Consider the following 16,028-nt stretch of genomic DNA (forward strand, 5'->3'; position numbering starts at 1 on the left):
TGGCCGCGCTATTCACTCCACTGCCCCTGTGGAAAGAGGCCATCTTTACGTAGCTCACGGCCGAATTCGCCAACGTCAATTAAAATTAAGCATTTCTTAAACGAGAGCGTGCAGAAAAGTAATGCCTCCGAATTTTTCATGTGGAAACTCGTAAAATTTTTGAAAAAGAACAAAAGTTATTAACATTCTACATCTTCATTCTTCATGTCTTTACATTTATTCCTCAGCATAGTCACTCTTGCGGCTAATACAATAGCCTCACCACTGCTTGTACCGCTTCACGACTATCAAAGTGAAGTCCTTGAAGGTCTTCTTTAAGTTTTGGAGACAGATTAAAATCGGACGGGGCTACGTCTGGACTGTATCGAGGATGATCGATGCCAGTGAACCCGAGGAGTCAAAAATGGTTCAAATGGCTCTGAGCACTATGCGACTTAACATCAGAGGTCATCAGTCCCCTAGAACTTAGAACTACTTAAACCTAACTAACCTAAGGACATACACACACACCCATGCCCGAGGCAGGATTTGAACCTGCGACCGTAGCGGTCGCTCGCTTCCGGACGGAAGCGCCTAGAACCGCTCGGCCACCCCGGCCGGCCCCGAGGAATCGGATTGTTGCAGACGTCGTAGCGCCTGCGTGTGCTGTGGCATTGTCGTGCTAAGGGAGAAGAAGGTGCTCCATGTGTTGGCGAACTCTTCGAATTAGAAACTCGATTGCGGCGCGCTGTTTCTCGCGCACCGACATAGCCACGTTACAAACTGCCCTGTTACAAGCTACAATTCGGTGCTCTCCAGAGACAGAGGGCTGCAAATATGTAGACGTGAAGGATAGAGATGTATAATGCTAGTAACGTTTTTTTTTCATTTAAATAACCTTTAGAAGTGTTCACAAAAAAATTCGGAGGCGTTACTTTTCAGTACGCTCTGTTATTACTGTGTCTGCAAGTAATGAGCAAGAAAACTACTCTTTTAAGAGGCTCTTAATGTTCGTTACAGTTTCTGTATTCGCCTGTAATTTGCTAGATACTTGTTGGTATAAAATATGGCTGTCAATGGCAACTCTTCATTGCAGCCCCCTCAGGTTTAGTGGTAAGAGAGCCCACAGGACAGCCCGTCAAAGACTGAACACAGATCAAGAATGACAACAGGAAGAAGTTGTAGTGGACTGTGAAAAAAAAAGCAAAATAGAGACAGTGAACGGTCCAACAACGAGAAGTGCAGCATAGAGCAACAAAGTACAGAAAGGGCGTCGTGGTGAAGTGCTTAGACTGCCATGCGACCGAGCCGTGGTCAAACTTCCCGAGTGCTATCGTATTTTTTTTTTTTTTTCGCTGTTCGTTTTATTCAAATTTGTGTCTGTGACGAGGTATAAACTCCGTTCGCAACAGTGAGGTGAAGGTTGTTGTTGTTGTTGTGGTCTTCAGTCCTGAGACTGGTTTGATGCAGCTCTCCATGCTACTCTATCCTGTGCAAGATTCTTCATCTCCCAGTACCTACTGCAACCTTCATCCTTCTGAATCTGCTTAGTGTATTCATCTCTTGGTCTCCCTCTATGATTTTTACCCTCCACGCTGCCCTCCAATACTAAATGGGTGATCCCTTGATGCCTCAGAACATGTCCTACCAACCGATCCCTTCTTCTAGTCAAGTTGTACCACAAACTTCTCTTCTCCCCAATCCTGTTCAGTACCTCCTCATTAGTTATGAGATCTACCCATCTAACCTTCAGCATTCTTCTGTAGCACCACATTTCGAAAGCTTCTATTCTCTTCTTGTCTAAACTATTTATCGTCCATGTTTCACATCCATACATGGCTACACTCCATACAAATACTTTCAGAAACGACTTCCTGACACTTAAATCTACACTCTATGTTAACAAATTTCTCTTCTTCAGAAACGCTTTCCTTGCCATTGCCAGTCTACATTTTATATGCTCTCTACTTCGACCATCATCAGTTATTTTGCTTCCCAAATAGCAAAACCCCTTTACTACTTTAAGTGTTTCATTTTCCAATCTAATTCCCTCAGCATCACCCGACTTAATTCGACTACATTCCATTATCCTCGTTTTGCTTTTGTTGATATTCATCTTATATCCTCCCTTCAAGACACTGTCCATTCCGTTCAGCTGCTCTTCCAAGTCCTATGCTGTCTCTGACAGAATTACAATGTCATCGGCGAACCTCAAAGTTTTTATTTCTTCTCCATGGATTTTAATACTTACTCCGAATTTTTCTTTTGTTTCCTTTACTGCTTGCTCAATATACAGATTGAATAACATCGGGGAAAGGCTACAACCCTGTCTCACTCGCTTCCCAACCACTGCTTCCCTTTCATGTCCCTCGACTCTTATAACTGCCATCTGGTTTCTGTACAAATTGTAAATAGCCTTTCGCTCCCTGTATTTTACCCCTGCCACCTTTAGAATTTGAAAGAGAGTATTCCAGTCAACATTGTCAAAAGCTTTCTCTAAGTCTACAAATGCTAGAAACGTAGGTTTGCCTTTCCTTAATCTAGCTTCTAAGATAAGTCGTAGGGTCAGTATTGCCTCACGTGTTCCAATATTTCTACGGAATCCAAACTGATATTCCCCGAGGCCGGCTTCTAGTAGTTTTTCCATTCGTCTGTAAAGAATTCGCGATAGTATTTTGCAGCTGTGGCTTATTAAACTGAGGTGTAAGGTAGGGACCTATAATGATAGTAGATTCTGCACAACCACTCTGTTAGCAGCCGAAAGGAAGTGGCTCTCGAATGGGAACCGCAAACGTTCGATGGCAAGGCGACAAGTCGACCGAATCCTCGACCGGAAAACACGTCTGGCGTGTCATACACGGCATTAGTGACAGTAGATATGTCGTAGCAATGTCTCATCGACGCGCCTAACTTGTACGCCTGGTAAGTGAGTGAGGTGTGCCTCCTTGCCCGATACAGGTGGTCGTATGAATGTGAATGTGATCACTCCCAAGCAAATGTTGAAAACGTAACAGTTTCTCACATAAGCTGCAACAAATGAACGCAACAGTTGCACAGTCACACAGTCTCTCTGTGCTCTGTCAAAACATATGTTTTTAATGTTTTTAAAGTTGCGTTCCGTTTCTGAAGTCTTGACTCTTGAATTCCTTTGTTGTGACGTTTTCACTGGCGTTTATTTGTTGTTTTCATTTCTGTGAGACGTCTATGTGGTATCTCGCCTGCTCTCACCATTCATCACATTTACTTGGGACGGTAACGTATTTTTACCACATGACTCATATTCTATAACCAATGTATATCTCGCCTGCTCTCACTATTTATCTCATTTACTTGCGACGATAACGCATTCTTACCACATGACTATAACCAATGTATAGAACGAGAACTGTCAAGACTACAGAAAGAGAACAAAGATTTCAATGACCGGACGGACAGTTCATAATGTGTACAAAAATGGGCACGAAGGGGTTTTGAACACGGCACGCTCGCTTGGAAGTCCACCACCACGACCACTAATGCACGACCCCGTCGCTGTTTGAAGCTACTCTTTACTGCTCTTCTCTTTTTCGACCGTTCACTGTTTTATTTTGCTTTTTTTTCACAGTTCAGTACAACTTCCAGTTTTCATGCTTCATCTCTGTTCAGTTTTTGACGTGCTATCCATCGGGCCACCTTAACCATTAAATCTGAAGGGGGGGGGGGGGGGGGGGGTGCGCGATGGGAAGTTTCTCTTGTGAGAGCGCCGGGCTGCATGAGTACTCGATTCGGGCCGCGTTGTCTAACGAGTGCCAATCTAAAGGGAAGAGAGAGAGAGAGAGAGAGACAGAGAGAGCGGATGGAAGAACTGCTGTTGTACAACGCCTCTCGTAGCGTCTGCCACTGTAGTTTGTTGAGCGTTCACGTAACACTCCTGTGACGAAACGCACAGCTCTTCGTTGGATTTTCCCTTCATTTTTTTCGATTAATCCAACCTGGTAATGTTTCCAGCCAGATGAGCAATACTCAAGTATCGGTCTAAGAAGTGTTTTGTAAGCAACTTTTTTTCGTCGGTGAATTACATTTACTTAATACTCTCCCAGTGAGTATCGACCTGGAATCTGCTTTCCTAAAATTTGTTTTGTGTGTTCGTTCCACTTCAGGCCGCCCCGGATGGCTACCCCTGGATATTCCACGGAAGATGTCGTTCACACACGCAACTAAAGCAACGCCAGACCTAGTGGCGTACTGCAGTGGCACCGCGGTTGGACGCGTGAACACCCAGTTCCGAGTGGCGTCACTCAAGTGACGCAGTTTTTCTCATACCGCAAAAAGTGCAATTCTTGTTTGTGACGCCACTGGCCTTTCCCACCAGTGAGCAGCATCATTCTATCGCCCCCTGGTGGTTGTATTTCGTAACACGAGCATTCTTTCGCAGATGTCACGGAATAATTGCTGTTATACTCCATTTAATTTCGGTGTGTTTTCATTTTATTGCTGAACAAAGTCAAAACAGTTTTCGGCAAACGCAGTTTCGCAGCATCCGCTCTGTCTCTCTCTTCCCTTGGGATAGATGATCGTCACACAATGCAATACGAATCGAGTATTCATGTAGCTCGCCGTTCTCAGCCATATTTTATACCAAAGTGTGTCTAGTAAATGACAGCCGAATCCAAAAACCATAACAAACATTAAGAGCCGCTTAAAAGTACATTTTTCTTGCTCATTACTTGCGGACACAGTAATACCAGACAGTGCTGAAAAGTAACGCCTCCGAATTTTTTTGTGACAACTCCTAAAGCTTCTTTAAATGAAACAAACGTGCAAAATTTGCAAATGAATGAGGTGTCCCACGGACTTGAAAGGGTTTTTGGCTGAATAAATAAATAAACTTATATGTAATCAAAAAAGCGAGTCGTATAAACCTCGTGGCTTGTGAGACCAAACACTGTACAAATTGTGGATTGCGTACGGGAAACAGTCCTCGACTGTGATGTGGCAGCTGTTGAACTAAAAACTGGAGTTATTCGAAATGCGCACATTAACGGATACGATAATATTCTGAACTCTTGAAAGAGTGGTGCCTCTGCAGGTTGTTATATGCCAGCTGTTGCTTGGTTAGCCATAACAGACAGCATTGTAATCTTCGAATGTTATTTCCTTAGTAACTGTGTTTATGGTCCCTTCTTCATTACTGGGCGAAATCCATTTGCGGATCCAACATTTGGGTTCTATTTGTGTTCGCCTCCTGTCGCAGCTCTAATGTCATAACCTGCTCTATAATATTAATAGCCGCTCATAAGATTTCAGTTAACGCCATATTGAAAGATGTGGAACTGCGTAAAATTTGTGGCGTGCCACTAGGGAATGCAACGAGCCGCGGCTTCTCCTGTGTGAACGTGGCTTTAGTCGCCAACTGTCAGTCCTGTGCAGGTCTTAGTTATTTCGCAACACGCCTACTTCGCAGCCCCTTCCTACAGATAAATGCATCATCTGCGGATAGCCTTTCCTTAGATTCCTGTACTGCGCTTCGCCCCTTGCAGACTGAACAAGATGGCGCTTACGCCAAACCCTCTCCACACCCTCCTTCACTAGACTGCCTTTTATGACCTTCTTCTACAATAACTGCAGGCTGCTGTTTCTGTACAAGTTGTAGTTAACCTAACGTTCCCTGTATTTTATACCTGCCGCCTTTAAAGTTTTAAAGAGCTTATTTCAGTCAACATTATGAAACGCCTTATGTAAATCTAAAACTACCACTGCCAGTATTTCGCATAGTTTTTGTCTGTGAATGGGTAAGATTACAAAGATTCAGATTCGGTAGAAGTAGCGTAATCATAAGCCGACAAGACATCAATACAACTTTCCCGTGTGTTCTGTAAGACCAAAGGCAAGGAAGAAAACAAACCAGCACACTGTTTTGTATACAATTTATGTTAGAAAATATATGGAGGGTGATTGATCGATGAGAGAATACGCAACAAAAAAGGTCTAATGAGCTTCTGTCCGTAAATGCATGGTTTCGGTGCTGGAGACTGTTTATTCAATCATACATTGTTTGAGAGAATGCGGTCTAAAAGGCGATGTACGATGCAGCTACAGTTAACAGTAAGTGCTGAAAATGGTTTCCATGCGTCTCAACGCATGGGTGTACGCGCCGTAGCATGTTCTGTCTCACACGTTCACATCAGCCAGCTTGCATCCGAACAGTGTCAAAGGCAGCACGAATACATTGCTCCAGTTTCTCCACATCTGGAATGGGCTCTGCTTACACGACGCTTTTGAGATGACCGCATAACTAAAAATCGCACGGGTTGAGATCCTGTGAGTGAGCAGGCCATGCAACTGGACTCGCTAGTCCAAGCCGTCGACCAGGCAAGACACCATTGAGATGCGTCCGCACGTTAACGGCGAAATGGGCTGGAGCACCATCGTGTAGCAGCCACGTAACCCTTCGAATCAGCAGTGGTAGTTCTTCCAGCAGGAGAGTCAAAGTCACCTGCAAGAAATGGTTAGGCGGCGTGGAAGGAAGACTGGTGGTCAATTATCCCGGCCCACACATCCCGGCTGCACCGATGCTGATGATTCGCTGTCACAGTACCATGGGAGTTCTGCATACTATCCCACAGATGACTGTTATGAAAGCTGGAGATACCACTTCGCGTAAAGGTGGCCTTATCCGTGACCACGATGGATGACACAAATCTCGGAGTTGTGGTTGCCTGGTGAACAAACCAGCGACAAAACTGCTCCCGATGTGGAAAGTCTGTCGCTAGTGAGCCCAGCACTCGCTGTAAGTGATAAGGGGCGACAATTCTCATGGACAATGTTCCACACGGTCGTCTGGCTTACCCTGCACTGGCGGGCCAACTGCCTGGTACTGACTCGGCGGTCGCCTTCCACAGTGCTAATCTAACCTTCCTCCAAGTCTTGTGCCCGAACATTTCGAGTGCGTCCTTCAAGATTTCCTACTTCCTAAAACAACACTGTTCCAGAAAAAAGACAACACACTGTAAGAAACTTCGAATGTTGTGGCTGTTGTCGGCGGGGGTAGGTTTACTGATACAATCTTGCTGCTCGCCGCCCATTGCTATTTGCCTTTACGTAAGTGAACACCTTGTAGGCTGTGTCACATTCACTACAGGGTGAGTCAGGAAGAGAAGTGAATCGGACACAACGTCACCAACTACTGTGACAGGAGAGGAGGCTGGGGCATGACGTGTGGGGAACATTACGACCTTTTAGAGGGAAATCGTGCATACTGTGTATCTGTGGCTGCATGGTACAGCGCTTATCAGACCGCAGTCTCTGTAGCAAAGTATGGTTGAATAAGTGGTCTCTGTCATGGAAATCATGCATTTCCGGAATAAGTTCATTGCACCTTTTTCGTTCTGTATCCTCTCTTCGACCAATCCTTAGAGTTTGTACACGATGGAAAAAAAAATCATCCTGTACAATGAGAAAGAAAATATATATCGGAGGAACAATTTTTCTAATTGTCTGCATGCGCTCCGAACGTAGTTTGCGAGAAAGAAATCGAAAGCATACATTTTCACAGCACAGCACAGCATTTTCTGTCTCGCAGTCAGTTTTAACATAAAACCTGCACATTATCGTTAAAAAAATACACTGACTGAAGAAAAATACAGCGCCAAAAATTAAGTAATGTAGAGTAATGAAATTTTGGGAATACATCAGTCTAGGTGACATACACTACTGGCCATTAAAATTGTTATACCAAGAAGAAATGCAGATGATGAACAGGTATTCATTGGACGAATATATTATACTAGAACTGACATGTGATTACATTTTCACGCAATTTGGATGCATAGATCCTGAGAAATCAGTACCCAAACAATCACCTCTGGCCGTAATAACGGCCTTGATACGACTGGGCATTGAGTCAAACAGAGCTTGGATGGCGTATACAGGTACACCTGCCCATGCAGCTTCAACACGATACCACAGTTCATCAAGAGTAGTGACTGGCGTATTGTGACGAGCCAGTTGCTCGGCCACCATTGAGCAGACGTTTTCAATTGATGAGGGATCTGGAGATGTGCTGGGCAGGGGAGCAGTCGAACATTTTCTGTATCCAGAAAGGCCCGTACAGGACCTGCAACATGCGGTCGTGCATTGTCCTGCTGAAATGTCGGTCTTCGCAGGGATCGAATGAAGGGTGGAGCCACGGGTCGTAACACATCTGAAATGTAACGTCCACTGTTCAAAGTGCCGTCAATGCGAACAAGAGGTGACCGAGACGTGTAACCAATGGCACCCCATACCATCACGCCGGGTGATACGACACTGTCGCGATGACGAATACACGCTTCCAATGTGCGTTTACCGCGATGTCGCCAAACACGGATGCGACCGTCGTGATGCTGTAAACAGAACCTGGATTCATCCGAAAAAATGAGATTTTGCCATTCGTGCACTCAGGTTCGTCGTTGAGTACACCATCGCAGGCGATCCTGTCTGTGATGCAGCGTCAAGGGTAACCGCAGCCATGGTCTCTGAGCTGATAGTCCATGCTGCTGCAAACGTCGTCGAACTGTTCGTGCAGATGGTTGTTGTCTTGCAAACGTCCCCAACTGTTGACTCAGGGATCGAGACGTGGCTGCACGATCCGTTACAGCCGTGCGGATAGGATGCCTGTCATCTCGACTGCTAGTGATACGAGGCCGTTGGGATCCAGCACGACGTTCCGTATTACCCTCCTGAACCCACCGATTCCATATTTTGCTAACAGTCATTGGATCTCGAATAACGCGCTATGTCGCGATACGATAAACCGCAATCGCGATAGGCTACAATTCGACCTTTATTGAAGTCGGAAACGTGATGGTACGTATTTCTGTTCCTTACACGAGGCATCACAACAACGTTTCACCATGCAACGCCGGTCAACTGCTGTTTGTGTATGAGAAATCGGTTGGAAACTTTCTTCATGTCAGCACGTTGTAGGTGTCGCCACCGGCGCCAACCTTGTGTGAATGCTCTGAAAAACTAATTATTTGCATATCACAGTATCTTATTCCTTTCGGTTAAATTACGCGTCTGTAGCACGTCATCCTCGTGGTGTAGCAATTTTAATGGCCAGTAGTGTATTTAAGTGATTAGCATTGCAAGATCACGGGTTAATGTGAGCCCGAGATAGGCCATTGCAAATGTGAAATGCTGGTACACTAATAAACGATGTGACCGCCAGGACATTGGATACAAGCATGCAGACGTGGTGCGTGCATTGTGTTGTACAGGTGCTGGACATCAGCTTGTGGGACGGAGTTCCAAGCCCGCCGCACTTGGACTGTCAATACAGCGACGGTTAATGCTGTTTGTGGGTGACGCTGGAGTTGTCGTCCAATGATGTCCCACATGTGCTCGACTGGAGAGAGGTCTGGCGATCCAGCACGCCACACACTGTAGAGCGTGTCGGGTTACAACAGCAGTATCTGGTCGAGCGTTATCCTGTTGGAAAACAGCCCTTGGAATGCCGTTTATGAATGGGAGCACAACAGGTCGAACCACCAGACTGGCTCACAGTTTTGTAGTCAGTGTGCGTGGGATCAACACGAGAGTGGTCCTGGTGTCATCAGGAGCAGGTGTAGCTCCAGCGTGTCCAGAGACAGGTTGGCTGCAGGCCCCCTGTTAACCAACACACGGCCGTTGCTGGCATCGAGCTAGAACAAGCCTCCGTCAGAAAACACAGCAGACACCCACCCTGCCCTCCAGTAAGCTCTCGCTTAACGCCACTGAAGTCGCCAATGGTGGTGGTTTGGGGTCACTGGAATGCACGCTACACGGCGTCTGGCTCGTAGCTGTTCTCGAACTAACCGATTTGCAACAGTCCGTCGCGCCACTGCGGCGCCAGCTGCTGCTGAACTTGCCGTTGCAGATGCAGTGCGCTGCGCCAGAGCCGTACACCGAACGTCTTCTCCCTCTGTACAAGTGCCCCATGGCCGTCCGGAGCACGGTCTTCTTGCGACTGTACATTCTCCTGACCACCGCTGCCAGAAATCGTGTACAGTTGCTACATTCCTGCCACGCCTTTCTGCAACATCGCAGAAGAAACGTCCGGCTTCTCGTAGCCGCATTTCACGACCTCGTTCAAACTCAGTGAGGTGCTGAGAACGGCGTCTTCGCCACCTTAAAGGCACTCTTGACTTACATCAACTCTGCACTTCCAATCTGTAAGTCAACAAACGCTCATAATTATCACAGCGTGTATTTAAAGCAAAACTGATTTGCATCCTCATAATGGCACTACTAGCGCCACTCTTATGCGACTGTCGCGAAATTGGAATAAACATCAGCTTACAGGTGGAGAAACACGCCTGTCAACTTTCCTTTATGCCTCACAACTCCTTCTTGGTGCTGCGACTTTGTTTTCCGGCAGTTTCTATACCCCATTACCGTCCCAATGTTCATTAGAGCATCGTTTAAAATTTTGATGTCAATCGGCGAAGAACTTTTCGAAATTTTTCATAACAAAGTTTTCCCTTTGTGTATTACATATATTTTTATATCCTATATGCATATGCAATGCAATTAGATTAGGAAATGAGACATTGCTATTTGGGGAGCAAAATAACTGATGATGGTCGAAGTAGAGCGCATATAAAATATAGACCGGCAATGGCAAGGAAAGTGTTTCTGAAGAAGAGAAATTTTTTAACATCGAATATATATTTAAGTGTCAGGAAGTCGTTTCTGAAAGTATTTGTATGGAGTGTAGCCATGTATGGATGTGAAACATGGACGATAAACAGTTTAGACAAGAAGAGAATAAAAAATTTCGAAATGTGGTGCTACAGAACAATACTGAAGATTAGATGGGTAGATCATATAACTATTGAGGAGGTATTGAATGCAATTGGGGGGGGGGGGGGGGGAGTTTGTGGCACAACTTGACAAGAAGAAGGGGGGGGGGGGGGGGAGTTTGTGGCACAACTTGACAAGAAGAAGGGACCAGTTGGTAGGACATGTTCTGAGGTATCAACGGATCACAAATTTAGCATTGGAGGGCAGCGTGGAGGGTAAAAATCGTAGAGGGAAACCAAGAGATGAATACACTAAGCATATTCAGAAGGATGTAGGCTGCAGTTAGTACTGGGAGATAAAGAAGCTTGCACAGGATAGAGTAGCATGGAGAGCTGCATCAAACCGGTCTCAGGACTGAAGACCACAACAACAACAACAACAACAACAAACAACATGTGCATTTAGAAAACATATATCCTATGTCCGTCCGAATGTTCTTTTAGTATCGTCTAAAAATTTGAAGTAAATCGGTCAACTATTTTTCGATATCTTTGCCAACAACGTCAAAGAACGACTTGTCTTTACATAGTAGCATACATAATACATGTTGGTTTGTGTCCCTTGAACGTATCTTCTAAGATAAATCGTGGAGTCATCGTGTCTTCCTAATTTTTTCGTGAAATGAAACTCACTTTTCTCCCAGGTCTACTTCTACCACATAATTCATGTTAGTATTTTGTAACCGTGACTTATCAACCAGGTGATTCGGTAATATTCATGTTTGTCAGCAGCTCCCCTCTGTGGTTGTGGGATTGTTTGGTATTTTCGTAAAGCCTGAGGCTAATTTGCCAGTCTCGAATATCATGTACAGCAGGTGGAATAGGTTTGTCATTCTTCGTTCTACCTAGAATCTTAATAACTGTGAGAGAATATCACGTACTTCGTGTAGCTTGTTTCAATTTAGGTCTGTATTGTATTGAAGTTTCTTCCCTTTATATGGCTGTCTATGCAGTTTGCAATATTGCTGGGCCAAATAAAGGTTGTGCGATGTAGCTTTGTCCGACGCCATTGTCCCAGAGTAGAGCCCTGAACGTGCGTCAGAAACTCCAAACTAGACCACGGGATCACCTGACGGTGAGACTGTCGTCGGCGGCGCGACGTAATCTCAGATAAGATTAGCCGGCGTCGAAGGAGCGATCGCTCTCGGCAAGTTATCCAGGAAGCGAATACAGGCTCCCCTTATCGCTGCTGCCGAAGGCTGCGTCACTGATAACTTCTGCTGTGTGCAGGTGGGTGACTGTGCAGCCGCAGCTGGGGATAGTGCAGCAGCGACGAACGACGGGGAGGTTTAGGGGCGTTTCCACTGAGGATTCTACCTAATGGCTTAACCCACGATTTTACTGAAGCCATAATTCAGAAATGACAATATTTTGCGCACGGGCTGTTTATTAAATGCACGAGTATGTATTCACGATAGCGATTTTGTCCTGCTACGGCATTTTCAAGTGACATCTGACGACAGGTGGCGCACGGAATGGGTCAGCATCTGTTTCGTACATACTTTATGAGTCGCACTAGATATCCCGTTGTGCATCTCAACAGCAGTAGCATTAGATCTTGGAGAAACAAATGACTTCTGAAATCACGCATAAATCACGACGCCGTCGCTAGGACACCAATGTTTACAACATGGCCGACAATGGACGCCTATAACGCAGCAGTGATCGGCATTTGTCTTACGCTTTCGCGGGACCGAAAAATACTGTTTCGTCTCAGAACGGGTTTCGACAACAGTTAAACACACGGTGGACCCCTTGCAAGAGAACCATTCACAGGCTGTATGATCGATTTATACAGGAAGGATCAAAACTGGAAGCGAAATGACCTTGGCCGGAGCGGTCCGAGTTTCTCTGCAGAGAAACCCCGACCAATCGTGCAGAAAGGCAGCAGTGCAAATGGACACATCCAGACGCCCTGTTCAACTGCTTCTTAAAAGTGACCACCGGAGGTACCAGTGCAACACGACCTCTCCTCAGGAGATCACTGCAGAACACAGGCTACAGAGACAACTGTTTGAACGGTAGACGTAGTGTAGGGAACTGACTCTGAGCAACGTTTGGTTTTCAGATGAGGCGGATTTTCATTGGACCTTCTGGCTAACAAACAAAACGTCGCTTTTCGGCTACTGAAAATCCGCAGGTGCTTCATGTACGATAACATCATACTCTGAAGATTATAATGTGGGTCGCAGTTTTCAGTCACAGACTTATTGGACCTCTTTTCCTAGAAGAAACTAAAAACAGTGCGCGTTATTTGAGCATGCTCCGTAATAACTTCGTTCCACAGCTTCTTGCTTCTGCACTGCCCTTCAACACGCAATGGTTCGTGCAAGATGGAGCAAGGCCACATACTGCAAACACTGTGCTGCATTTCTTACAGGAGCGTTTCGACATGCGGGTCATTTCACTGAGTTTTCCAGGTCGTTTGGATGATGAGCTATTTTGCTCCCCCCCCCCCCCCCCCCCCAAGTAGTCCAGACCGCAATTCATGTGACTCCTTTCTTTGGGGGCACCTAAGGGAAACAATTTTCAGTAAACGTCCATATGATGTAATGGAGTTCAGACGCGCTGTTCATCAAGCTTAGTGTTCGTGTGAAGGAAGTTAGAAATCAAAATGGTAGACGTATTGATCGTGTGCTGAGTTAGAACAATTCTCCATAAAGTGTTTTCGACCACAGTATATGTGTCTTTGAGTTTGTCTTGACAGTAAAGTGTTTGTTCAAAAACGAAACAATGACACATTTCGTGTGCCACCCTGTCTGAATAACATAGTAGACGGACAACGCGATCGTGGAGAGTCAAGATCGTAAACAGTCCAGCCGCAAAATATTGGCATTTCTGAAACATTGCAGGACTGTGGATGCAACTAAACAGAAAATATGAAGGCGACTCCAAAAGAAATGCACAGTGATTTTTTAAACATCCAATTTATTTCCCATACCTTTGATATTTTTACAGTATCTTGACAATTGTTGAGAAATAAAATGCCTTTTCTCCACATAATTTCTCTTTCAACTGCCTTACGCCAAGTCTGTATACCTGACGGTAGAAGTCACGATCAGCACGTCTGAATCACTGTTCAGCAACTCTCACAAAGCCGCCATCGTCTTAAAATCCAATTTCACTTTGATATTCCTTCAGTTTTGCGAGGAGGTGGTAATCACACGGTGTCAGAACAGGGTTGGCAACAGCAAAACATGCACGCTACACATTCGAGCACGAAGTTTATTAAGGTTTGCCGCACTCGCGTCAGAACTGATAGTGGTTCCGTGTGGCATAAGACATCACTTTTCGTGCTGAAGACGCAGTTTTCAATTTCTTCTTCTTCGGCGAGTTTGCACGATGCCATTCCATCGATCGCCTTTTCGTCTCTGGTTCAAAGTGATACAGTCAGGTTGCATTTCCCGTCACATTTCTTGCAGCGAAGTTATGTCCAGAACTGAATATCAATCAAAATCCCTATACATTCACAAACGAAGTATGAACCACTCTGACAATTTATCAAAATGTTAAGAACTGGGGACGTAGATTTCGGTTACTACTAATATTTAATATTAAAGAGGCTCTGATTTTTCCAGTATACGCACGTATTACTTTTCTCTTAAATCAGTGGAGTTATATAATTAAAGTTATTTAACTAAAGTGCAGCCGTCCGCACAGGTCCAGTGTGGGCTGCAATTATCGTACGGCACCGAAACTTCTACTGCGTTAATGCGGAACCTATTTATGCTGGAAAAAATTTAGTTCCAATTTTGCCCACCAGGTGCAAATCTGGCGCTGTGAATACAAGAAAGACGCATAAAAATGTTTCATGTGTAATGGACTAGGAACGGAATATGGGCAGAAAAGCTCAAACAAGTGAGAAAGGCATAATGTTGATTTTATTATTAACCCCCGCTTACACGGTTTGTTCGTGAGTACCGGAGACGTCGACGAGATGCTCTACAGCACTAGGTTTGCACCTGGTGTCCAAAATTGGAACTATTTTTTCCAGCGCAGGTCGGTTCCGCATTAATCACAACCGCCTAGTGCGTATATATGAAGTGGTTGATAAAAGCAGTAGATGAATTATGTAAGAGGAACAAGCGTATTTATTTTTCAGCGTAGCTGCTATTCTATTACTACACATAATCTCCTGCTTCGTAATTTATTAAAAAAGCAATCGACAAGTAATTCCAATAATTAACAACAAGAGTATGTTAGTAATTGTAACTTGTTGTTGTCATCGGAATGGTTTTACAGTAATCAGGTTCAAAGGGGCCGGCCTGAGTGGCCGAGCGGTTCTAGGCGCTACAGTCTGGAGCCGCGCGACCGCAACGGTCGCAGGTTCGAATCCTGCCTCGGACATGGATATGTGTGATGTCCTTAGGTTAGTTAGCTTTAAGTAGTTCTAAGTTCTAGGGGACTGATGACCTCAGAAGTTAAGTCCCATAGTGCTCAGAGCCATTAAAAAGGTTCAGAGGGAAGTTTGTTGGATTAGGTATCCAGATATGAAGAGACTTGCACTAGGCGGACTAGCTTTGAGACCTGCGTCAGACCAGTTGTACTGAAGGCAACGAACACAGCAACAGCAATAACAGAAGTAGCCAAAAAGAGTAGGTACGTCTGACTGTTAATGTAAGACACTAATTTGTTTGTCCCTGAGACTTGCAGTGTCCCGAAGCAGACTTGCAGTGACTCGAAGTTGAAGTACAGCCATAATTATTAACTCTTGGCCGTATATCAAATTCGTTATTGTATGCCGCGCTTTACTCTTAAATCATGCTAGAAATACCGTACACAAACGAGTCGGTAATTCTTTCAACGACATTATTTAAAATCTCTTCTCTTTTTGTGTATCTGCTAGGATTCATTATAATACTCGTATCTTTTGAAAAAGGTTATTTTCTTGTATGACAAACTGTAGTGGCCGTAACATTGAAGTCTGTGGATCATAATATTAATACGTGAACACGAAAATTTATGTACCGACTTTTAATATTAATTATATAAGTAGGCCAATGAAACTTCTACATTTCTAAAGGTATTTTGCCACAGATGTGTTCAAAGAAAAAATCATTTGTGTACGTAGCCGTTGAACGTGGTAAAAGGAAGTAAATCCTTTCATATTTGTAACTCTGACGAATCCTTCTCTACCATGCATTATAACCTCCTATGCATGAACATAGAAAACTGAAGTGCTACCGACTTCTGTTCTGCTCACCGATCAGGTGCTATGGTAGAAATGACACACAAACATAACAACGT

General features: G+C 44.7%; 1 protein-coding gene across 2 annotated transcripts in view; it reads left to right on the plus strand.

Moving 5' to 3' along the window:
- Positions 1–16,028, plus strand: part of LOC126418546 (uncharacterized) — a 207,570-nt gene that overhangs the window by 35,448 nt on the left and 156,094 nt on the right. The window contains exon 1 of one of the 2 annotated variants that reach the window (XM_050085362.1): positions 10,047–10,151. The exons of the other annotated variant lie outside the window; for it this stretch is intronic. The gene's annotated coding sequence lies outside the window, so the exon portion shown is untranslated. Of the gene's footprint in view, positions 1–10,046; positions 10,152–16,028 lie in introns of those variants that run through there. 2 annotated transcript variants of the gene reach the window in all.

Source organism: Schistocerca serialis, chromosome 9 (assembly GCF_023864345.2).
Source record: "Schistocerca serialis cubense isolate TAMUIC-IGC-003099 chromosome 9, iqSchSeri2.2, whole genome shotgun sequence".
Taxonomy (NCBI): Eukaryota; Metazoa; Arthropoda; class Insecta; order Orthoptera; family Acrididae; genus Schistocerca; species Schistocerca serialis.